Source organism: Pezoporus wallicus, unplaced genomic scaffold, assembly GCF_028554395.1.
Source record: "Pezoporus wallicus isolate ANWC-B61680 ecotype Strahan unplaced genomic scaffold, APGP_CSIRO_Pwel_v1 contig_6897, whole genome shotgun sequence".
Taxonomy (NCBI): Eukaryota; Metazoa; Chordata; class Aves; order Psittaciformes; family Psittacidae; genus Pezoporus; species Pezoporus wallicus.
This window is the reverse complement of record NW_026636510.1, coordinates 1,280,094-1,306,600: the sequence shown is the minus strand read 5'-3', so window position 1 is coordinate 1,306,600 and position 26,507 is coordinate 1,280,094.

Genomic DNA, 26,507 nt, shown 5'->3' with positions numbered 1-26,507 from the left:
ACGCTAGTTTGGGAATCAAGGAGTTTTTTGAGATGGTGCATATAATTCGGAGCTGTATATTACCTCTTGAACTTTCCAGTCTTAATACCATTGCTTTAGGACAGACTTTAACAATGTTTCCCAGTAAAATAGTATAGACTCATAACTGAAAGCAAAAATGGAGAAATAGGATTCCTGGATTCTGTTCCCTGGTGCTGGTTGACCTGAAACAAACTTTTGCCTCATTTTGAGACTTAAAATAAAACTTTCCAGTATTATGTTGGAGTTAGGCCTGTTATTTTTTCAGAAGTATTTTGAATTGATTACATGAGATGTATGAGAGATGTGAATAACTGTAGTAACTATAATTTTAGTATTAGGTTCGTGATGATTTTGCCAGTGATCAACAGTGCAGTAAAGTAACAAAACTTTTAGAAAGAAATATCTAACTGTTCTTTAATGTTAAAATATCCAAACATGGGGGTTTATATTTCTACTAAATGAAGAAAAAATTTATCATCCAACTGTAGCTTTTAACACTTGAAAATAACATAATTATATACTGAAAATCAAAGCCCTTTTTTTCCAGTATCTTGGAGACTAAATACATTTATCAAGTAAGATATAAGCAAATGATTGATTGCACAGTTTCTCGTGTCTATCATGTATCTATGAAGTTTTTCAAACTGTGCACACCAGCATAACATAATCTAGGTCAAACAGAATCATTAGGGCTGGAAGGGAATTCTAGAGATAATCTTGTCCAACCCTGCTGCCAAGGCAGATCCACCTAGAGCAGGTTACACAGGAACCGTGCAGGTGGGTTTTGAATGTCCCCAGAGAGGGAGACTCCACAACCTCCCTGGGCAGCCTGTTCAGTGCTCCACCACCATCAGTGTAAAGAAGTTCTTCCTCAGGTTGAGGTTTTAGTTTACCGCCATTGCTCCTCGTCCTGTTGCTGAGCACCACTGAAAAGAGTCTGACATCCATCTTTGAGATATTTGTATGCATTAATGATCCTCTCTCACTCTTCTCTAAACAGGCCCAGCTCCTGCAATCAATCCTCATAGATAACTAACCAAAATTTAGACAACCCTGACGTACTGCTTAGCCTAGTAGCCATTTTTATGAATCAAATTTATTGTACATATGCTGTGAAGTAATTGATGAAAGGACTTTTACAAATTGTACAATTACTGTATTGAAAATAACAGCACAGAATGTACTGGAAAGTACTGAAAAATAAATGGTTTTCCTGAGCTTCTACACTGGCCCATACATTCAGTAAGGAAAGTAAAGCTGATTATAAAACTAAATTCTATTTAATATTGTTTAACTCCAGGTAGGATATGAAAATAATCTTCTAGACATTTTTTCAATCCAATAAGTATTGGATTTCTTCAAAAAGAAAAACCGTATTTAGATTAAAAGCATTTTTTTACGAGTGATTAACTTTCTCCAGGAAAATTTATATAAAAGCAATTGCTGTGGGGGGAAATATCTGCTTTAACAATTATACTGTGTATATGTCTTCTTTTATAAAAGTTGGCAGTGCTGCCAGCACAAGGTAAAAAACTTGAAAATGTTTTCTGCTTCTCAAAATTATAATTTTAGTTAATGACATTTTTCACAACAGCTTTTCTTTTTATTTGCCTTTTAAATTCTGAAGCACTTGAGTTTGGTGGATTATATTTTCTATTTTTCTCTGCCATCATGAGGGTAAAAATTTACTTTTCCAGGACAAGTTGCTAACCTAACTTTACCTAAGAGCTGAGAAGTGGACAGTATTTGGTACGCTTCATAAATAAATGCTAAAACTTTGAGTTGTATCAGTAACATGATTAAATCTAAATCTCTGGTGAAGGTTATTGGCCTGGTTTCCATCTGATTTCCCAGTACTTGAGGGCAAAACCAAGGCTCTTCCGTCTTCTCTTGGAAGCATCACACAAGAAGAATCAGACTCTTTATCCTGTGCAAAGTACCTTTTCCACCTTCTTCCACAAACTCTAATATGATTCTGCCTTTGCATCAGTTGTTTCAGAGGTATGTCTGATTTACATAAGTAAACAAGAGTCTTTCAGTGACTTTCTTGGCATAATGTCAGGGAGTTTAGTAAACTTAGTTCTCCCCTTATAATTACCTTAATTGTGGATAATTCATGGCTGAGAGCGTCATATTAGAATCAGTTTCGTATTTGATACAAGTGAGTTTTATAGGCATGACTACCAAATAGTGAAAAGACCATATTTAAAATCTTCAAGAAAGAATTGTATCCCATGCCAGTGTTTGTACACATAAAAGCCATTGGAACTGATTTCTTGTTTGCACACAGGGATGTGGCTAACCTAGTTGAACTTTTTATTGTGGATTCAGTGAAATTTAGAAGCTGTATTAAAAATACTATGCTTTTCCCTATTCCTGCATTACTTAAATCAAACTTTTTTCAGAATTTAAGATATATTACTGCAGGAATTCTATATTTTGTACTGCCTTGGAAGACAAATTCCAAAATTTGTCACTGGCTTGGAAGCCCATAGTGACAAATTGGTAATGGTCATGTGAAAGAATAAAGTAGCTTCAAATGTTGTGCTTATACACTAAATATATACAAATACGGTAGATACTGTAAATTTGTTTGAAGACTATTTATTTTTGTTACCTATGGTTTAATGCACCTCTTCTCTTTTAAATGTATGCTAAATTTTCGGTGTAGGGTATCTGTAATGGCTGTTTATTAAGACTGCAACCTCTTTTGCTTCAAATGCCGTCATGAAACCACTTCGCTGGTGGGAACTCTTTACTTCAAAAAACAGAGATGTTCATGTAAATACTACCAAGACGAAAAGAAGCATCTGATGAAATTAAACAAGTGTGCCCAAAATCTGTGTTCGTGTTGAATTTCAGAGCACTGTAAAAACAAAAGGTTTATATCATTGAATTTCTGTAATATTTTAGTTTGTTTTCACATGGTTGTGTTTTTCAGTAAGCCAGTTTCAGCACTGTGTTTTTCCACGGCATCAGAGGAATCGTTGTGGCTGATGTTGACAGGTTCAGCTTCATGTTACTGGCTCCCGTTACCAGGGACTGTCCCTCATCTGTGGCTCTGCAGCAGCCTGGCAGACCCCCAACCATGACCCCTCCTAGTGCTAGCACAATCACACTGTGAATGTGAAACACAATATGGATCCATGGGATAAAAATGACAGTGACAGATGTAAAGTAGTGACTAAGGCAGTGCAGTGTGATGGCTTCATTAGGTGTTCCACTGGATAAAATTACCTGTAAGGAAGAAAATGGCAGTCTCACAGAGGACATTCAGGAAAGATCCCTGGGCTGAAATATATCCGTATTTTTTATTCATTCATTTGCTCTAGTCAGCATCTATGTGAATGATAAATTCTCCTTCTTCTAAGCTAGTATCTATGTGCAGTCCCTGGTTGCTGCGTGGCCAGGGATAGTGTGGGACATGCCACAGGGGCCTCCTCCAGGTCGTACTTGGAACAATGTGATATATAGGATTTTGTGGCTGCAAAAGACACAACCCCCAAATGTAGAAACATAGAATAGATAGGGTTGGAAACGACCTTAAGATCATCTAGTTCCAACCCCCCTGCCATGGGCAGGGACATCACCACAGACTCCTGGTCTGAGCGGTTAACTATGATTTTTAAGGATGCTTATATGCCCAAATGCTCCCCATATTTCAGTTTTTCCTTCATGTTTGTCTACCCTTTGGTGGCCAAATCCATATCATAAAGCCATCAGATAGGAAAATGCATATTTTGAACTGAATTGACAATTCCATGAGAATGTCCTATTGATGATAGTTGAGAAAGGTATGCTCTGTAAATCAGCTCCCAGTAGCTTCTTTAAGCACTAGGTTAAATTAATGTCTCTCTTTCTTCTCAAGTTGCTTTCCCACATTATGTCAGCAACCATGCTTTTTTTTAATTAAGAATTTTTTGACCCAGCCCTTGGATTTTGTACAGATTAAATTTTGTCGAACCAGGGGATTAATGGAAATTTCTGTATTTGAAATAAAAATTCAGTGGGAATCGTTTTGCTGACAAATGAATGCCATGCATTCTCTTCAAGAATCACAGTCTCCCACAGCATCCTCACAGCTAAATTGAGGAAGAGTGGTCTGGATGATCAGGTAGTGAGGTGGACTGTGAACTGGCTGAAGGAGAGAAGCCAGAGAGTTGTAGTCTATGGGGCAGAGTCTAGTTGGAGGCCTGTAACTAGTGGAGTGCCTCAAGGGTCAGTACTGGGACCGGTATTATTTAATATATTCATCAATGATTTAGATGAGGGAATTGCGTGTACTGTCAGCAAGTTTGCTGATGACACTAAGCTGGGAGGAGTGGCTGACACGCCAGAAGGCTGTGCTGCCATCCAGCGAGACCTGGATAGGCTGGAGAGTTGGGCAGGGAGTAACTTGATGAAATATAACAAGGGAAAGTGTAGAGTCCTGCATCTGGGCAGGAACAACCCCAGGTTCCAGTATAGGTTGGGGAACGACCTGTTAGAGAGCAGTGTAGGGGAGAGGGACCTGGGGGTCCTAGTGGACGACAGGATGACCATGAGCCAACACTGTGCCCTTGTGGCCAAGAAGGCCAATGGCATCCTGGGGTGTATTAGAAGGGGGTGGTTAGTAGGTCGAGAGAGGTCCTCCTTCCCCTCTACTCTGCCCTGGTGAGACCGCATCTGGAATATTGTGTCCAGTTCTGGGCCCCTCAGTTCAAGAAGGACAGGGAGCTGCTGGAGAGAGTCCAGCACAGGGCAACTAAGATGATTAAGGGAGTGGAGCATCTCCCTTATGAGGAAAGACTGAGGGAGCTGGGTCTCTATAGTTTAGAGAAGAGGAGACTGAGGGATGACCTTATTAGTGTATATAAATATATAAAGGGGGAGTGTCACGAGGATGGAGCCAGGCTCTACTCAGTGGCAAACAATGATAGGACAAGGGGTAATGGGTACAGACTGGAGCACAAGAGGTTCCACTTAAACTTGAGAAGAAACTTCTTCTCAGTGAGGGTGACGGAACACTGGAACAGGCTGCCCAGGGAGGTTGTGGAGTCTCCTTCCCTGGAGACATTCAAAACCCGCCTGGACACATTCCTCTGTAACATTATCTAGGTGTTCCTGCTCCGGCAGGGGGATTGGACTAGATGATCTTTCGAGGTCCCTTCCAATCTCTAGCATACTGTGATACTGTGATCTAAAAGTTAAACACATTGTAAGTAAAAAAAAAATACAGTTTAGAATTGTTATTCAATTGGGGGTGGAGAACAGCAAGATTTAAATTTAAAGAAAAAATCAATTTTAGTGAGGTATGATAGTCATGAAAAATTGATATTTTATGGAGAAAAAGCCCTCATGCTCTCAGGTTTAGTTAGGAATTAAATTTTTCCAGATATTTATTGTTGTTTTTTTTTTATATACTTCTTTCATTGTGTTATTTTAACTGATATGAAAAGAATCTAGGCTTCTATATTGAAATAAAATTCATAATTAATAATCTAAATAAAAATTTTGGTTTAAATTCTGAGCATTACAGGTTCATAGTCCCCTTTAATGAATTACAGTCCTTTGGGGATGGAGCTTGTCATTAACACACATCATCAGCTGATGCATTTTAATAATCCATAGAGTTAGAAGAGAGAGGAAGTGTAAGCTACTGAAGCTTGCAAAACCGATCCCCTAAAGCTTTCATGTTTTATTTGAGCATATGTTTTGGAAGTGGTGGTGTTGACGCTGGTGGCACTAATCTCCTCTTTATCTTGTTTTGATTAAAAGGATATTTGAATATTATTTTTGGCAAACTTTTATCTAGCCTCAAAGGAGTTCTCTTGTAGCAGCAACAGAGAAATAGCTATAATAAACACATTGTATGGTACACTTACATCATACATTATAGCCACTGCTGGTGTACTCCAAGAATGCAAAATACTCCTGATAAAAAAAAAAAATCAAATGAACTTGCATTCAATGCCAAGCATGCGAAAACATAAAATTATGCTCTATTTTATTTTACTTTTGTTTATTTTGAGAACAAAGCTGTATGAATTCCTTCAGCTGTGTGAGGGAAAATAGATTATTCAGTAACTCATTTAGTAATATATATATGGTTAGGAGACAAAAGGTTACAGCAGTTTTATGACAGTCTACTACTTTTTATAGAAGCACACATCCCCTTTTCTTTACATCATTTTTGCCACCTGTTAGATCTCTGGGTTAACATTCCATCAAACCTTCAACGACACTTACCTTTTTGTACCTTGTGCAATATTAACAGTTTAAAACTTAATTTTCAAAATACACAACAAAAACATTTTGTATCATTTTGCTTTACAGAATGTGCAGATATATATAACTGTCCCACAGATAGAACGCACTGTGAACAACCTCTGTGTTCTTAGTTACTGCAGGAAAACTTATACGGACAGATTTCATCCATTTGACACAATATCACAATTAGGGTAGATACCTATCTTCTGCCGTCCTTTTGCCATTTTTTCCCTTTAAAGCAACAGGGGGAAAGTGCACAGTAGGCCTTCTTTATGCAATTGTGTATGACAAAGTCTCTGATTCCTAAGGTGCTGGATCAAGCCTCAGTTCTCCATTCAACCGTGTTCTTCATCCCTGTGGAATGTGTTTATAAATAATATTGAGTGGTTTTAGAGCTTGCTTTCCAGAGACCCCATGCTGCTTATTTTGGTTCTTAAATATGGATTAAAGTGTTTAATTTCAGGTTTTAAATTGCGTATACAATTTCAGTTGAGAGCAATGGTATTCACTGTTACTCAGTAAAATCAGATCACTTTTTTATGCACTTAATTTCAGACAAGCCATTCTAATTATACAGAGCAGTAACACATCCCCACCTAAAGCCTGCAGTATGGATTTGTTAATACTGGGTCTTACTGCTCAAGGAAAGAATAGAATCACATGGAGTAATATGGTGGAATTATTGGTTGAAATTTATTTTACTTTCCATCCTCTTAACATTGTGTTTGTGTGATTTTTCAAATAATTTATAGTTCAGCAGAAACACTAATTTTTATTTCTTCTTCGAAAGCTACAAACGACACTCTTCTGTTAGTCATAGTTTTTTTTCACAGATGGGACCTTCTTTCTGTTATTCAGCTTCTCAAGGCTCAGAGAAGGTGATGTACTTCCACTGGCTGATGCTTCTCTGCATTTGACACCTCTTTCTTTTTGAGAAATTCAGAGTTCATGTAACCTTGTCCTTCTCTTTTTTGTTATTTTTCAAACTTTATGTCTTGGGAGTGGCTGCTCGTTACATTCAGGTATTCAGGTCACATATGTTGCTATGCTTCTCTATGTGGTACCAATGTTAATGATGTTTCTCTTTGCTGAATGTTTCCTCAAACTCAGAACTCCCCTGATTTTGTCCTTGCTGCTGTGTTTCATAGATTACTTCCACAGGCAAAATGTTCAGTTGTTCTTGTCCCCTGTATTGCTCTCTCTTATTTGATATGTTGCTGTAGTTATGCTCCTCAACATGCACGTCCTCAGACTCAAAGCTCACGTGAGCTTGTTTTGGAGTTTCACTAGCTAGGAAGAAAGCACTCAGGTTTTCTGCTTGTATACATTCGTGTTCTTCCTCTTCTGGTACAGAGGATAGAGAAGTCCTGTTTCTCATTAGAAAGTGCATTGTGAGACTCCAAACAAATATCCTGCTATTGGTTGTTGGGGTGGTTTTTTTAATAAATTAATCCCAAGAACAAAACACCAAAGTGTTATGGTCAGCTCTAGTGTTCCAATTGTAGCTGTTCAGTGCTTGGTACCTCAGGGTTTCCTTTGTTGGGTGCAGTGTCAACACCTGCATCCTCCTCTTTTCTTGGGGGTTTTCCTGTTTGTTTTTTGTTTGTTTGTTTGTTTGTTTGTTTGTTTTGGGTTGTTTTGTTTTTTTTTTAATGACTTGTATACAAAAATGAAGCTGTTGTTGTTCTGCAGGGGGGTAATTGCAGATTTTGAACTCATGTCCAGAAGGAATTTTGAATGAGTGGCAGTTGCAAATATTTTTGTCCCCTCCTCTAACCCACATCTCAGTATCTTAACTATCAATGCCTTTGAACAATACACTGACCACATACCTTCTCAGTGTGTAAGTGATCCTTGACTTCATCATTTGTGTAGCAAAGACTATGTCATTCTTAAGAACCTGTGTTATGTCATGAGATCCAATAGGGACTATTGTGTTAAATAACAGCAGCACTACCTTCCCTGAAAGTAGCAGACCCAGTAGGCTGTTAAATTTTCAAACAAGCTGCAGCAGTCCTGAAGACATTCCCTCTCTTCTTTGCTGACAGTTGTTGCTGTCAAGTCCTTGCTACACACATTCTCCTTGTTCATACTCTCAAATACAGCAGAGAAGGAGCAGAATAAACACACTTGTTTGATGGAGATGGTGATATGGAGAAGAGAGTTTAAGGATATATTAATTTTCAAGTACTTTAGTATGATTAAAAATTAGTTCATGTTAAAATAAGATCTATTACTACTGTCTGAACTTCATAGGCTTTCTAGAAGATTCTATTGAAAAACTTTCCATTAGTCTATATCATAGTGGTTGAGTTGATGCCTACAAAACATTAAAAAATCATATTGATGAGTGTTAGTAAAGGGGTTTCGTTAAATTGGTAGAATCTTCTATAATAACATCTAGAGCAAAATCCTTAGCATTTGCAGAAAAACACCTTGGCTTCGCAAAGCTTCTTTTGGTTTTAGATCCTTTATGGAAAGCTCTTTTGTTGTTTAGTTATCCATTCGACTTAAAATAGTTTGTTGCTATACTTCTAGGAGCAGTCACTGTACAAGTTTATTTATCTACTCCACAAAGATGCAGTTAAAATATTTAGTATTCCTGCAGCACTTCTCTTCACAAGAAATCGTTGTCTTCGAAATGACTGGATCTTTGAATTGTCTAAATGCCAAATTATATTTTGGCCTAAGAAAGCTTTTTTTTTCCCGTCTCTTTTTTTCAAATTTAACACACACATTGTGTATTTAGTTTTTATATACACAGGGTAGGTGTTTTATAGGACATACGTATGTTGTATATAAATCATGAAACCCAATGAAGCATCCTAGAAGAAAACAAAGTTGGTAGTTTTCTGGCTTCTGTTCAAAACTCTTGTTATATTGTAGAGTACTTACTATGAATGCTTGGCAACAAAAAGGCAGAGATACTATATTGTACAAATTATTAAAAGCCTGTATCTAGAGACAAGAAAATAAAACAAGAGGTAGGTTTATATGCACAGTCCCTGCTCTCCGCTTCACCTCTCCTGGGAAGTAGCTATGATACAGTAGGATTTGAAGGTTAATCTTCAAATTTCCTTTCACCTTCAAGAGAGTAACCCATGTCATGCATTGCAAAAAGCTGTCCTCTTGACACCTAGTGATGCAAAAATGGCTTGAAATAAGTCTTTCTGTTGGAAATCAGACTTGCAAAAGTTAAAACTTTATTTTTTCTTTCAAAATTTTCAAACCATCATTCAGGTTTAGAAAAAGCTGAACTTAAATATATGTGTGTAACAGAACATCTCAGTTTTGAAAACCTCCAGTTTAAAGTTTTCTTCTGTGAAAATTAGTTATTTCTTTCCTTGCTTGCATCAGTAAGCTGTTTTCTTGCTCAGGAGCAAGAATACTGTATTATGTCAAAGCTATTAACATTTAATCTCATATCTTAAATTGCTCAATAAATATTACAAGTAGATATTTGGGGGGGGGGGGGGGGGGGGGCGGTCCTAGAAATGTTTACCAGAGCTTCTCTTCAGTCTCTGAAAAGATAATTGGTCTAGGAAATATTACTGAAAGAAATAATCTGTTTGAAATTTCTTTGTGAACAAAGATGTTTCCTAGAATTAATTATTAATCTGACAAAATGTATTTTAAGATAGTTGTAGCTGATTTTTGTTACAGTTCTTCCCAGCACAAATTTGTATTACAATTATGGTTAATTGTTTAAAATGCAATTTTAAATCAACTAAATATGACCCTCACTGTATTTCCTTTTTATTCTGTTGTTCCTTTTCAAATCATACTTACATACATTATTAGTAGCCGTCATACTTTCATTTAGCTACCACAGCAGTACACTAACTGTAATTTACTGATTGCAGACCATGGCTAGTCTTCTTTTAGGTGAGCTTTAGTCTTTTGTTGGAGAGTAAGTTTTTCAGATCATATCTCTTCTGATTCTTTTTTGCCCATTTCTTTTGGATACTAATACAGTGTAGAGATTTCCAGAAGTAATCTTGCTGATAGATTCAGAGGGGAAAAAAATAACTGAAAAGGTTGTTTGAAAAGCATTTGCTCTACTATATAACCTAGATCTGGCATGAGCAGTGTCTGATACAGAGGAAAGTATCCTCCAGTATGCACCCACCTCTTTAGGAAGGATCCATCCAGGGTAGCGTAAGATAAATTATAAGAAAACTCCTTTCCTGACTGACTAGTGAAGAGGACTTGAAGGCTAGATGTTCCCGATGTTTGCTTATAACCAAAATGCAGGAAAGATTATATTTAAAAGCTAGTGATACTGGTCACCTGAAATGCCAAAAGTTCATGAAGATATCAGCCTGCAGAAAGTAATGCAAGTTTTAAAGGACGTAATATGAGCTGGAGAGGGTCTGCCAGCACTTCTGTCTTGTACTGTAAGCAGGCTTTTATAGCATTAAAAAATCTTTTCGCCACACCAAAACAGAGTTAGATTTCTCCTTTAGTATTTATTTATATAAAAAGAGATAATGAGTCTGTTTTTATTTTAAAGTGCTATCCAAGAAGGAACAAAACCCAATAAATCATTCTCTGTCTTCCTCAGCAGTATATTTAATGCTCTGAAACCTGCCCTTGATTGTGCAGCAATCAAAAGTTTTCACTATCTTTCTATGCAGGAGATAAAAATTCTGATAAAAGTAAGAGGGGTTTGGGTTTAGATAGAATTGCATCTTTTCCATTTCAACATCACTAAAGCCGGCTATGGGAATAGAGCCAAATTCTTATTATTACACTTCAACTATTGCAAAAATGCAAGGACAAATTTTATTTTGTACTGACAAATGCTCTTCCCTCCTAATTTTGTAGGAGTGTTTTTCCCCCTACAAGGAATAAATTGCACATTCTGGAAATAAGTTAGTCATGCTGAAGTTCAGAATTCATGAAGCTGTTCCAGCAGAGAATGGATATGGAATTGCAGCAGAATCTCAAGGTCACTGGGAATATTCTTTGGGGCATTCTTATGTGGCTTATCTATGCTCACATGCCTAATTTTTTTTCAGTGCAAAGAATAGCCACTTGCAGAGAATGGAAGCCTTAGCCCGGCCCTGTGCCATCCCTTATTCAAGTTCTTTTATACTCCTTTTTTTAAAGAAGCTGTCAAGTTCTTTTCTGAAGCTGACAGGAAAGGCCAAATCTGCAGTACAGGAAGAGAGGCAAAAAAGAAACTTTTTGTGTTGATGTTTTACTAAGTGAGCTAAGGAGAATTTTAGAATCATGTAATTTACTCTGGAGGCATTTACTGTACATAGCTATAGTGATGGTAATTTCTTTCATTGTGGAAGTGAAAAGATAACCATCAATCAGTTGTCAATTGGTCAATTGCAGAAGTGATGAAAAGAAACTGGTAGGAACAATCACTTCTGTGGCTACCTAGACTATTTGGGGTTTTAGGGAAAATATGGGAACTGGAGTCCATAGAAATGGAGTGAGGTTGGAATATAAAAAATAATCTGTACAGGGGTAAGTGCATCCCCTATAAATACTGTATTTAAGGGTTTGTGTGGAGTATAAGTGCTGCAAAAATAGACAAAATGGAACGTGCATTAAAGGACCTTTGAACTGAGCATGTTGAGAACTGGAGATGTGATATAGTGCGAATACATGGACTGTTTAAATGGAGGCTTGAAAATGGAAGAAGTTTCTGGAAAAGATCTGCAAACAACTGAATTATTTCAAATATTGTTAAATAGCCAGCAGTAATTGTGGTTATAACTTTATGTGTGAAAGAAAATATGATTTGTGTGGTTACAGAATAAAGGAGTCATTATTATGTTTAAGTTGCAAAGTATTGTAAGAAATAATATGAGGCCAGGTATAGAACTGGTTTTAAATATATAATGTAGAAGTTGTTTTTAAAATGAGCTCCATGGCACAGAATGGCATGAATGCTGTGCATTTAACAGTTATTTCAATAATGTGAAAGGCACATATTTCATTATATATGCATATTGCAGTGGGGGGTAAGCTTAGGACAGAAGTAGGAAAAAGATTAAAATCGTTTATTTATGAAAAGAGTTCAAACATTATTGATACAGGGTGGTAGTGTTTTGTTTTGGGTTTTCTTCCCCCCTTCTGTGGTAGGTAATAAAAAGGATTACAGGCCCTCCAGAAGGATGAGATATCATCAGTTTGTAATCCAGCCCATGGTTTCCTAGATACCGTATTGTCTATTCTGTTCCGCTATGTGAAAAATGTTGAATATCAACAATGGGTTTCAGTGCTGTATTGTTGAGTTTTGTATGAACTAATCTAGCTTCACTAAAAAAAAAAAAAAAAAAAAAACTACAGCTTTGGACAAAAGTCTATAGCCAGTGCATTCGTAACTCCCCATGCACAAGAGCTGACTGTGGCTCTGGGAAGACATTTTACTCATTTGCTTTCTTTTTTCTTGTGGTCTTCTTGTCCAGTTCTCAGGTGTTTACCACCTATTAGAAATTCACCTGTATGGGTCCCGTGTTTGAGAAAGTCCCAGGACCTGTCAACTCTATAGGCCTCATAAAAGACAGCTCTGTTCAGGGTTTGAAAGGTAAGCTTTTGCTTAAGTCGTCTGCTGTCTGTGCTTTCAGATGCTAACTTTATTGGCCTAGTTCTGAAACTTTGCAGCTTCTCACTCATTTGGAGCTTTTGTAGAGGGTGAGCGAGGGGAACAGGTTTCAGATTATCAAGGGAAATAACCATTCTTGGCATGAGAGGTGTGGGGTTAGAGAGGGGATGGATTTAAACAGTGTGCCTTTCCTCTCATAAAAACCGAATTGTAACTAACTAGTGAAAGTAAGGAGTGTATTACCTGCACAATGAGATGTTTCCAGAGCAGGTGTTCTGCAAATAAGTATGCTCCAAAGATAGGGTAGGAGTAAAAGGAAAAGTGTTTGACCTGTGGGCATGATGTTTCCAGGACATGGGTAGCACAGACAATGGTGTGGTTTTGAACTGCCTTGCCATGAGCACTGGATTGTTTTCTTCCTCTTTTTCTCTTTTTTTCTCTCTCTTTCTCTCTCTTTCTTTTTTTCTTTCTTTCTGTCTCTCCTTTTATCATTCTTCTTTTACTTTGCTCTCAGAATTGTCTTAACATTTTATGGAAATGTTACTGGGGATGCTGTTTGCTTGCAATAAAGTGGGCAGAGAACAATTGCGGGTAAATACAATTTATGATCAGAAAAATCCTGTCCTTAGTCCAATTTCTGAAAGAATTTGTGGGGTTTTTTTCTCTCTTCAATTAAGTTTTTCCTAGATTTATTAAACCAATTCAAGAAAAAACAAAAGACTGTACAACGATAAGAATATACATGTATACAAGCTGTGGTGAACTAGATTAGATGCACAGTATATATCTACTTGTGAATTTAAAAGTGTATTGTTAAATGCTTGACTTTAATATACGCATTTTATGTTAAAATATTTCTACATTTTTAATTACAAATTATTTTCTATATATCTGTATTTCTATTTAGAACTTTTCCATACATAAGATTGTGAGTTATTTTAATTCCTTGGAAAAGTAACCTTATAGGTAAATACTTTTACACTTACATAAATGTGGGAGGATGTCTTTTATGGAGTGACAGAATCTCACAACCGCTTTATTCATTTTAATATGGATAATATACCGATATTGCGATTAGAGACCAACTTCCAAAAATCCTCAATTTTCTTGTCTCTGTTGAAGAATTTTGCAGAAGATATGCCAGCTTTCAAAATCTTCTCTTTACCCAGCTACAGTGTGGATGTTTCCCCCATCCCCTTTTAACCTAGGAATTAGAAGAAAGTACAGACGATGCTTGCTTAACCCTGCATTTAGTGCCAAGCCGTGATGTGCTCCCTATGAAACCATTCCTGACCCTCTGCTTGCAGTGGTGAGCCTGAATTTTTCCCCTTCCTTGCCCATCATTGTCGGTCAATTATGGGATGGAACTGAACCAGAAAATCTGGTACAGTCTGGCAATTAGTACAAAGGGTTTCCAGTCTAGTGTGAAGACAGAGATGCAAGAGCCCCAGCAGCTAGAGAAATAGTTTTGATTGGCCATGGACATTGCCTTTTAGTGCTGCTTGGTTACTTCCTAAAGATGCTGCCTCTTCTACCCTACAGGTCTTCTCCTTAAAGTACTGCATTACAGGCCTACTTTTTATAAGTCTTTTGGGAAGTGGGGGGGTCTTCTTTTTTTAGTTCTAGTTTCTCCCATTTGCAGACTGTCATTTTAACCCATCAAACAGACACATTTTGACTTGTACAACAAAGAACCAAGTTATCAACATTCACAGAAACTGACATTTTTAATTCAGGCTTCATTATGTCTTCGGTTTATGACAGTGAGCTACAAAGACATTTAAAGGTTTTTTCTTTTTTTCATTTTAAATTCAGCATTGGGATGTTTATCTTTTAATGCTCATATTTCCCTTTCTACCTTTATTCTTTAGTAATATATAATTAGCATTATCCAAACCATCAGCTATTATCCACTGACTTTTGACCTTTGTTTTTATCTATCTAGCATTTCCAAAATAACTCGCAATACAAATTTTAACTGTTTATGTTACATTGTTATAGTAAAATATAAATAGTTAAGCTCCCTAATAGGTTCATCATAAAAATAATCTCTTTGGATGTTACTAAGATTTAATGAATTACTACATAGTTGTAAACTTGTTAAATAGCTAGTATTTTAAGGTACAAATTAATATTTAAAAAAAAAATTGCAATTCAAAAATAATATACAGAAGACAGGGGTTTTCATATCTAACCAGCATTTTCAAGAGTTATCGCTGAATCTGTGCCTGATATTTCCTACTGTCCTAAAAGAAAGAAAAAAAAAAAGAAAAATCTGGTACAAATTTGGCTGCAGTTTAGAAGAAGAGCTGCTTATGCCAAATAAAAATTTTAGACTGTTCTTTCCAGGAAAGCTGGTAACTTTGCCAAATATATGAAGACAGTACTCAGTCAAATCATGTTCAAAACTAAAATTCAGTATAATTAGATAACATGGCAAGCTGTTGCCAAAGTAATAGGAACATCAGGCATTCAACCATAAGCATAGTGTTTTGTTTGTGAGTTTTTGTTTTCATACGAGTCAGCAGTTTCTGGTTTATGCTTGGATAACTGTGTATTTCAGATGTTGTCTTTTGTAGTTGTATAAAAGTAAATGTGTGATCTAATCCTCAGATGTGTATGGGAAATATTACAAATATACATTCAGAGTTTATATTGTTATTTTTATTTCATTCTGTCTGTCTCTGCACAGTGGTACTATGGGAGTCCCTGAAGGTGGCTTTAGGCACATGATAGCAGAATATTCCATTCAGCAGTTAAATACTCTTTGGCTATATTGTTGGCAAGAAATACAGTAGCGGGGACTGAAAATGTGATGACTGTGATTAGCACACTGCCCACTTCAATCAGGTACCTCTTGTTTTCATATTTATCACTCATCTTTCCCAGTTGACTGATGGCTGTCACTCAATAACTTTCTTTGGCTATGAAGAGAAAGAGCTTTCTTTAAAGATATCAGCAATGCTGTTGAGTTCTATAAAAGGTCATTTGCACTGAAAGTCTACATACAACAACAAATTAGTAGCTTCTCTTGTAGATCTTCTGATAGCATACATGGGAAATGATGCGATAGTGTTGTTTGTTACCCCAGGAAGACAATAGCATAGTGTAGGTCAAAAATCTAATCTGCTTGCCCAGAAACATATTGCCTATGGAGGCACTGATGATGCTTTAGACAGGAATTATGTAGAATAATTATCCATGTATTATCTGCCGATTTCTTGCTTGCTTATCAGAGAAACAAACAAATGCTAACTTGCATTCAAGTGCAGGGGAAAAGAAAATGATAACTGTGTCTTGGGCTAAAGAATTTGTTTAAAAAGACACAAGAGCAATTGAAATTTCTCACCACTTGCAGTGTAACAGGTAACCAGTAATAGCCCTGAACAATACATACTCCAAATGCACTTTAATTGTATTTTTTTTCCATTGCTTTTAGTTCTGTTTGTCTTCAATGACCAAGAAAATTTGACCCTGAACAAGGACTACCCCATCTTTATTTGTAATTTTTCAATCATGTTACTATGGCCTTCAAGTTAAGTACTTACACAAACATGGCTGGTCTGTGAGCTTTGGTAGTGAATCACTGGGTCAGACTGTTTAATTTTGAAGGTTATAAAGATCTGTGCCTAGTTTTCCGCACTTTTCTATTATAAAATAATTTTAGATCTATGCAAGTGTTTTCCTCTTTCCCTCCAAATGAGTCTTCTAAACACTGCTGTGCCTTTTAAATATTTACATATAGGTAAAGTTTCAAAGTGCCATTTTTTCATATGGGAAAACTTAGCCATAGAAGGGCTGAGAGACAGCATTACATCTTGGTGTGGTTTACTACTCTGGCAGTGTGTTTGGAATGTATTTAAGATCTCCCACTCAGTGCATTGCAGTACCATTTTCCAGTGATGAAACCAGTTCATAACTGCCTTCACTTTCTTTTTAGTTTGTCCTTCACCTCTTAATAACTGCCACCTCCACAAAATGAATTTTGGTCAAACTCACCAGCTGCAGGATCCATTCTTACCACCATCAGTATTGCAGTTCTATGATTTCAGTTGGTCGATGATCATATTTTAATGCTAACCCCCACAACAGTCCAGCTCTTGAGCCCCATTGGTTGATAGTCTGTCCCAAACTGAAGAAGTTTGGCTCAGTTGTTGCTTTCATTGCTGTTCTAGAAAATCAGGAAGCACACTCGTAAAGCTCAGCTGGGAGGTAGGCCTGTGCCACAAGTGAAGTCATGGAAATAACATCTAAGTACTCTTATTTCATATACATGTATATATAATAACATCTATTACATCAGGAAACATCTGTTCTTAGCTTCTTGATTTCTGTTAGTCTGGTTTCTGAGCTTATGAGGTTTCGGGGAGAAAAAAACAAACAAAACAAAACAAAAAAAAAAGCCACACACCAAACAAACAACTCGTCATCATCACAAGGGTCAGGAGTGTGTAGCAGTGGTGTAAATTGGCTCATGTCAGTTTTTGTATGCGCCAAAGAGCAGATTGCAGCCCTGACATGCTGAGGACCTTTAGTGAAAGTGTAGGAGTTTGTCTCCTCAGAAAATGAGTCACACTCAACAAACTAGTCTCCAGTTTGTCAGCTGCACTCTTCATGCATACTGCTTTTGTCCTTCCTTTGTGGTTTAATGTATCTGACAACTCACTGCTGGGTCTGTTGATTTGGAAAATTTGTCGGGCTAAATGTACTAGCAAAAAAATCGCAGAGGATTTGTCATACGGGAGAGAAAGAGAGATCAAGCCCATTGCCTGAGCAGTGACCTACCAGCTTTTCTGCTCCTGGAAATGTTTCCTTTCATGACAGGTCCTCCTCAGCCCTTCTCATGTCTGTTCCTCAGGGTGGGAAAAGCAGCTGAAAAACTCACCCACAAGTTTTATAGCCACGTAACAGGGCTCTATGCTCCCAGTTCCCACTGACTTTCAGTTCAATTATCACTTAGATGAAATTCAGTAGAAATGAAGTACCTACTTTCTTTATGGCCTAGAGAACCTTCTGTCCTGAGTCTTATGGAATGAGGCTGTGGAATGAGTGGGCATTGGCTGTTAGTGGGATGTGACAAGCAGTAAGAAATAAGATATTGGATCAGTGTATTTCATGGGACTTTCTATAAATCCAGGCAATTGACACTTCATATAAAACGACTGGTTTCACAAAAAGAAGGGAAAAATGACTGGTAGAGTCATGGTGATAGCAGTTTCTCAAGAACAGATACCAAAGGTACAAGCAGAAACTATGCCATTGCAAGGGATGGCAGGCTGTGTAGAGGCACACCTTTTGTTAACACATCAGCCTTAACCAAAGACTCAGAAAGGAATTTTACAGGAATTAGGTTATTAATGACGAACCTAAAGGGCTAACATGAGCCTACAGAAATAGAATTGAAGTAATCAAGACTCAAAAATGAAATGCAACCACCACGATGCATGAAACTTCATTGTATGAGTATTCAAAGCAGTAGGGAAACCAAGGTATAAGCTTGGTAGTCAGCAGAGGGAGGTGATGTCATAAAAAGATGAGGCTGAAAATGAAGAGGAACCTAATACCTGCAATATATAACAGTTTACTTTTTAAAAAAGTAATCTATGAGGACATGGCTAGCACAAATTATATAAATTACCAGAGGATATGGATGATCTATAATTTTTTGTAAGTCATCTTCTGATATCTTACATGTTGCATGGACACTCAGCTGATCCACTGAAGAAACAGTAAATGACATGACAATCCAAAGTCCCTTGCAGACTTTTTCTATGATTCATTATTGGCATTGTAATGAAGATATGAATTCTAGAGGCAGCCTTTCCCTCACTTCTGTTTCATCCCTTCCTAGAATAAATCTTATATTTTTCATTTACCTTCTGTGCCTTAGCTGTACAGTTCGTTGTTATTTCTTTTTGTTTCTTTCTGTACTTGTAATTACCTTTTAAGTTGAGCCCTATGGATGTTCTCTTTTCCAGTTTGTTAAATTCTTCAGCTTACTCAGTATAATATTCATTGCTAACATCCAGCCCCTATTCATTAGAACTTTTCTTACACCAATTTCTGAATCAAGGAGATAGCTAGAAAGTGGTGCTAGTCTGTGTTATGTTAGCACTGACTAGAGGAAAGATAAAGTAAGCCTTGGCTTTTGAGAGGTTCTGTGTATCTGTAAACTTAAATATGTTGGTGAGGATTAAGGAGAGATTTCATTCCTGATCTATGTAGCTATTCTGCCAGATACCTCAAAGGCAGACACAGGTACTTCAGCAAAAACAGCACTATAAGTTTTCATTTTGCCCTTTGTACTTTTTTAATGGAAAAAAAATCTCAGAGATGCTAATAATTTCTTGTAATCAAATGCCATTTTCAGTCATTTTTATAGTCTTTTGGCTAAAAATGTTCAAGTAATTTTTAAAAATTCAGAAACACAGGGCTGGAAGAAAAAAAAAGAAAGCCACAACAGTTCCAAACTTTCCAAAGCACTTTAAAATGTCCTTTTTCTTTTGTTGGAAGAATATTTAATTTGTCAACTACTGCTGCCAGGAGAAGTGTTAACTTCTCTGTGTTAGAGCCCTAATTAGATTAAGTTGGATCTGCACTTTGCATGTTCTCCCAAGCTAATTGCCATGATCACCATGCTTTAAAACCTTTATTAGGGGATTTTGTTAAAGATGCATCACTTTACTGTTGTTATTCATCTGACAAGAAGAGTGGATTCAAATGTACTCTTCTTTCAAAGCTGTGTTTGTCACTGACCTCCGATGTTGAACTGAGAAGAGAATTAGTTTCTAAGCACTGTATGTGCAATGCCAAGAGAACTGCAGAGTTCTAACTGGCATCCTTCTACGAGAGGTGATTCAAAAACCTTATTGTCTTGTATATTGCATCCATTAGAGCCAAAAATACTTGGGTGGTGTTAAAAGACATAGAGATTCAAATCTGGTTACTGTCTTTAGCAAACAGTTGTCAAAATGAAATGGGGGCAGCACTGAGAGAAAAAAGTCTTGGAATCTCCTTTTGAAAGAGGAGGTTATGCCTAGAGATGTAGAACCTTCCTTCTTTGATTCATGAGGAAAGTGGAAAGAGGGCGACTAGTGATGTGGCAGTCTGTTGATGATACCAGGTTTTTCAGGACAGTAAAAATGAGAATTGGCTGGAGGATCTTATGAAACTCAGTAAGTAGTACTTAAATATCCCATGAAATTCAGTTTAGGTAAGAGTTAAAGTGATGCATCTGGGAATAATCAAAACTTCCCAAATAAAATTATGGGCTTTCAGCTGTATTACCATCAAGGAATGAGATGTTGGGATTATAAAAGACAAGCCTATGAAAGAATCTGCTTAATGACATTCAGTGAATGCTAGGAATAAATAGGAAAGGGGTAGAAGATAAGTACAGGATACTTACACCAGTGTATAAATATATGGTGCACTGACTTCTTGCATATTGCCTGCCCCTCCCTTTTCAAAAGGTTCACAAAAGGGCAACAAGTGTGATCACAGAAGCAGAGAGATTTCCATTAAAAAAAAACTGAGCAAAGCAAACTCTTTGTATGCCCAGAAAATAAGACTGTTAGGAGAGATGCTAAAGTTATCTAGTCTAAAGCATCATAAAGAGGGTCCCTACATGTGGTTTATGCAGTTCTTGCCAGGACAAGAAATCAAGGCACATTGCAGATATGACAGCTGGAAAAGAAGCAAAGATCTTTAGACATAACGTAATTCAACAGCAGCAGGGTATTCTCAGAGTTTCAAGTTTGGATCAAGGGATCAAGGGAAGCTTGAACAAGTTCCCAAAAGAGAGATCCCTAGAGGTTAAAAATACACATGAACCTTATCTGGCTCATGTAGTCTTCAAGACTCATATTTGTGGAAGCTGGAAGAGTACTTGGGGGAGGTGTTATTAAATGCCTGTTCTGTTATCCTATAGGTGCTCATTTCTGGCTGCAGAGAGAGACAGTGTTTGGCTAGATGGACATTTGCTCTCACATAGTACAGCCATTTTATTTTCTTATCATACCATTCATTTAGGTCCTGAGCTCACACTTCATATCCAAATGAAGGGCATCCCAGAAACTGTAGAAGTAGCGTGGGCAAACAGTTTGAATACTGGAATCTCTATATTTTGCACATATCTTCCTCTTCAGCTAAGCTAAGAAATGGTCCACCTTCCACAGTGCACTTCTTGGCAATCAAAGGGAAATACTGACAATCAGAAGCATGTCTTTAAAGCTCCCAAATTCAGATTAATATGATTTTTTAAAATGTGGAGAAATCCATGAAAAATTTATTAGTATATAGTAGCTGAACAATCTGTCCAGCAGACTTTAATTTCTCCTTCTAATCTCACCTCAGTCTGCTGGGTCAGCTTTGCGCTTCTCGTGTGCACCATGGGGAACAATGTTTAGCTGATGACAGAAAGTGCAGGATGGGGATTAAGTACCCCCCCCCCCCCCCAAGCTCTCTGTATTTTAGTAATGGTATTGAAAGTTCCCTAGTCCCTGATTTTTCTTCCGTCCTACTCTTCCAACAAATTAACTTCTAAATCCAAAATTCAAGACATAACTTCACTAGGCAGGGAAAATACACCCTGCAAGTTTTCCTAAATACCCCTTTAGAAAAGGCTTAAGTTTGATTATTGTAATTGATTATCTTAAACCCTTGAATGTCAGAATTCTGCGTTACACTCAGCATGTAGTTTGATGTGAAGCTGGATTTGACAGCGGTCTTAGGTATCCTCATTTCACCTCTGCCACCCACCTACTCATTTCTGGCCCATGTTCCAGGTTTGTCCCCTAACCTTAGATACAGATTCAAAATTAAGTTATAAATTAACTTATTCGTTGCTGTTAAAAGCACCAGTTACAAAGTGAGCTTAATCTCTGTCTTTCGTGTGACAGCACAAGTGACATAGGACTGTGTGGTTAGAGAAAATAGGTAAGTTTCTTACAAGGGTTAGTTTTCCATTGGAAAAAAAAAAAAAGCTCATTAATATAATTGAGCACTAGTGCCACCATATAATAGCTGGAAGAAACACATGATTTTGGAATGAGAGGGTGGCCTTTTGCTAGGTGGTAGCTCAGAGTTGAGAAAGCCTACCATGAAGTTGCACCTCCTGTGGCGTATTGTTTTAAGGCTGCATGGTAAGCCTGAGTCCCGAGTCAATCTAGGTAACAACAAACAGTCTCCAAAAGGAGTTGAGAAACAGCTTACACAAGGAATAAAAAGCAATAGTAGCCTTTGTTTTCAAATACATCAGGAGCATGATTACTGCCAGAAAATCTGTAAGATACTCAAGGCATGAAAGGAGCATTTAAAAAAAAAAAGAGAGAGAGAGAGAGGGAGAAAAAGAAATCCATAGCAGAAAAGCTATGATTTTGAGATTTCTTTTTTTTTTTTTTTTTTTTTACACCTGTGCTTACCATGGAGGAGGTTGAAGAGACTTCCATCTCAGAATCTTAATTTATGGAGTGCATTTTGGGATTTGTTTCAAATTGAAGCATCCATAAATAGTTTAGAGAATAAATGGACAAAACAAGCTATAACAGCTCATCAGGAACAGAGACATCCACTCAGAAATTCTAAAGAAAGTCAGGAGATTATGGAGTACAGCTTCTCAGTTCAAATCATTTTGAGCCAGGGGAGATCTGAAGGCAGATCCAGAAAACTGCAGTCCGCTAAATCTGACATCTGTACTGTGAAAATTAGTAGAAGTTATAACAGATAATAAAATAATGTAATCTGAATAATTATGACATACTGTGAAGAGTCGATGTAAGTTTTAAAAGAAAAGTCCTGGCTTCAAAATATATTGAAATTCTCTGATGGAATCTGCAAGTAGGAGAACACAGGAGACCCAGCTGATATCACCTGCTTGGGTGTTCAAGAGGTGTTTAAAAGGGTCCATTCCAAAAAGCCTTTAAGGAAATAAAATGTGCTGGAACAAAAAGGAAGATCCTTACACCAATAAATAAGTGGTTGACAGTAGAAAGCAGAATACGGCTCAGTTTTCACAGCTGTAACCACTGAGAACTCCATGGAGATCTGTGCTATTCAACATATTAATAAGTGATCTGAAAAATAAAAAGCTGAATAGTGAGGGAACAAAATTTGCGATGGGAAGTTACTCGGGGAAGTTAAAAGAAAGACCGGCTATGCCATGTTAAGAAATATCTGGCAATAATGGGAGAAAAAATGACATGAAATTCACTGCAGACAAATGCACATGGGAAAAATATCTTTACCTATATAGTGGTGGGCTGAGAATCAACCATCAGTTCTCAGAAATTAGATCTTGAAGATAATTGGATAGTTCTGCAAAGCTGTCACATCAAGAACATTTGAACCAAAATTTTAAAAGTAGAGAACAAAATAAAAGCCATAATTACAACACTATATAAATGCATAGTACACCTGCATCTTGAATACTCTGTGTCGTGCCAGCCTCCTTGGCTTAGAAAGAACAGAGTAAAACCAGATGAGGTTGAAAGACAGCTGACAAGGATGATTACCATGACAGGGAATATGACAAGGAACCAGCAAGCTGGAAAGGATATGACCAATGCTGTTACAGGTTCTAGATCCTGACCAGTTCAAAAGCTTGTTTTACAACATCACAACAGAAACAGATATAAGTGAAGAGTTAGTGGAGGAAAATGGGAATGAGAGAGAAGTCCTAAAATGAGTACCTTGCCGAGCTACATCGGAAAGTTAGAGGAACAGTGCTAATGCTTAAGAAACTGGGCACATAGAAGTATTCATGAAGCAATTAATTTGTCTGGTTGAGTCTCATTAGATCCTTTAGGCTTTCTCTGCAAACAGTGGGGAAAGTCTCCCTATTTGGGCAATGAAGAGCATCTAAATTAGGATCCTCTTCTGAGCTGGGCCACAAAGGACTGTCTCTATCTCCATTAAGTAGAAAGGTAGCACAAGGAGCCAAAGAGATGAAACTGGATACCTAACAAAGATACTATGATAGGTCTGAGTGGCTGTACTGTTCCAGTGGATGGGTATATAGAAAGTAGCTGCTATCCTGTTATGACTCCTGTTAATGGATTGATGTGGAGGATAAAAAGTTCCAAATCCTGTCTACAGGCTCTTCTCATGGCATATTTACATACCTCTGGTCAGGAGTTGAAGATCTGGTCCCAGGAAAATAACACTGTAAAGCTAGGTAGAGATGTTTAGAGTCAGTATTGTAATAAAACCACCAGTTACCTCTACCCTATGCTAGATTGTACCTAATTTGTCCCTACTTTTAAAAGAATATTTCTGCGACTCAGCATATATTCCATTCTTTAGGGATTGCTCTTACAAAGGCATTACAAAGTACTGACATACTCCAGATATGGCACATTCAGTTTTTTGTTGTGTCTGAGCGCTGTGGCAGAAAACAACCTATTATGAGACCCATGGAGGTTACCTGGAGTTAAAGGTGTGTCAGCAATGTCTGAAACTGTTTCATTTTGAAGCACTCACCAAAAAAGTGTGAGGTCACTAATTTCTTTTACCCATAGTTTTAAGCTGTGTATTTTTCAAAGGAGATTACTTTTTTTCTAAGTTTTTTTTAACTGAATCAGGAAGCCTATAGCACTTATTGAGGGAGTACTGTCTCCCTAAATCTCCAAATACACTGATGCAAGTAAACTGCATTTATTTTTGAGTAATATTTGCCCATTTTCTTTTTTTAAGATTGCATTCCTCCAGTTTTTTCCATTCATTTCCTCTCATTATTTTGGTTGGTAGTTTTTCACTCCTTTTCCCTTTAGTCCCTTTACTACTCCACAAACCACAACCCAGGGCAGACTTTTGAACCATGAAATCTGAGTGTTTAATTTAGTGCACACGATTTTGTATCTCCCTAGTAGCTATGCCCTTCTTATATATTGCTTATAATTTTGACATTTTTCTGAGTTGGAAGCACATATACTATTTAAAATTACACTAAAAAGACAAATATGTAAATCTTAAGGCTTTAAGGTATGCATAAGTTGCCAACAAAATTCAGACCAATTCTTCCTTTCTGCAGCAATACATATAGAAGGTAAGAATCATTGGTCAACATTAGCATAAAAATTTATCATCAGTCTTTGTTTCTTGGTCATTATTTGGAGGGTTCTAGGGCTTTGGGTTTTTTTAATCCTCAGAAACAGTAGTGAAAAATGTTGAATTTGAAGAAATTAATTGTATTTTTAATATAGCTATACTGAAGTTTTGCTATTGTAAAGCTTCTTCTATGGTTTGCTTTATTTCTCACACATAAGCATTCCACTTAAACTTGCTTTGCAAGGTAGGTCCCTTTTTTAAAAAGTTTTCACTATTAACAACATATTTTTTCTGATGGTGCATATTTTAGGTTAGCTTTTGCAGTGGTCTAGGAAGCAACTTTGAGACAATAAATTAGCCGCTATCTGATTTATTGAAAGAATAAATGACTTGAAGAGATTTTGTTAGCTGATTTTTAGAAACTAGATGGATTGCTGTCGCATTGCACACCTTTACTGCAACTTGCTCATTTTTTATATCTGAGAGAGGCATGCCCTGACAAAGAAAAGTCTTTCATGGCCATGCATTAACATCTGGGATGGCTTATTTGAGTACCAGATAATTTTGTTTAGAATTCTCTGAATCATAATTAAAACAGTTACTGAAATAATTTAAAGTAGATGAAAGTTATGTAAAATTCATGCATGGTGCCTTTTTAATAAACAACAACAAATATCATGAAGCAATCAGCTCTGGGTGCTTGAATTTTCTTTTAAAAAGTTGAGCTAGTCTTAACTTACTGATTTTGAAGACACTATAATAAAGAATTAGTGGAGGAAATATTGCTTTTACTGTTTTCAGATAATGCTTAATGTTGTTGCAAATTATAAAATGTAATTAGCTATATAAATGCCTGAGGAGCAAATAATGTGCTATTGTCTTGATATCTTTCCAGAAATTAGTCTTTTAAAACAAATTTGCCATATTAATCATCTAAAAATATTTTTGATCACTGAATTAATAGTTTGCAGCCTGTTTTCAGGTATTCATTGCCATAGGTGATTGCCTCTTAATTACTACATGGGCGCTTTCTATTCACTCTTATTAATTCATGTTTTCTGGCATAGTCCCAAAAGGCAGCCTTGCCCTATATCTTCTAATTACTTCTATAATTGAATTTGCCCACTTTTTCTAACCTATTTTTTAAACTGACTGTGTTTGTTCATGGTTTATTGTGTCTTTTTTGTGTCAGTTCTCTGCAAGCAGAATGTACATTGATTCTTTCCTCATTTCTCATTAATTTTCAAGAGCTTTGCTGCATGTCTGTTTTTTCAGCCTGTCAGACCTATTGCTAGACCGAAAAAAGATTCTTATTATTAAAGGTTAGGTAAAATAGACTGAAGTTAATTAATTCATTAGTAACTCTGAGCCAATTACTGAAGCCTTCTCTTATTTATATACTTGTTAACAAGACAGAGATGAGAAAGGCCTATTATAGGCACATGTCCTTCAGAAGTTGGTCAAATCCTCCAGAGCATATGCGTTTAGTTCCTCCAAAGAAAAAGAATTGACTCCAAAATGAAGACCTGAAGATCTAGCTGGCAAATACTTCATAACCTGATGGACCTTCTTGTGGCCATCAAAATGCTATTTTGCATTCTATCTATCTTTTGATCACAAGGAATAG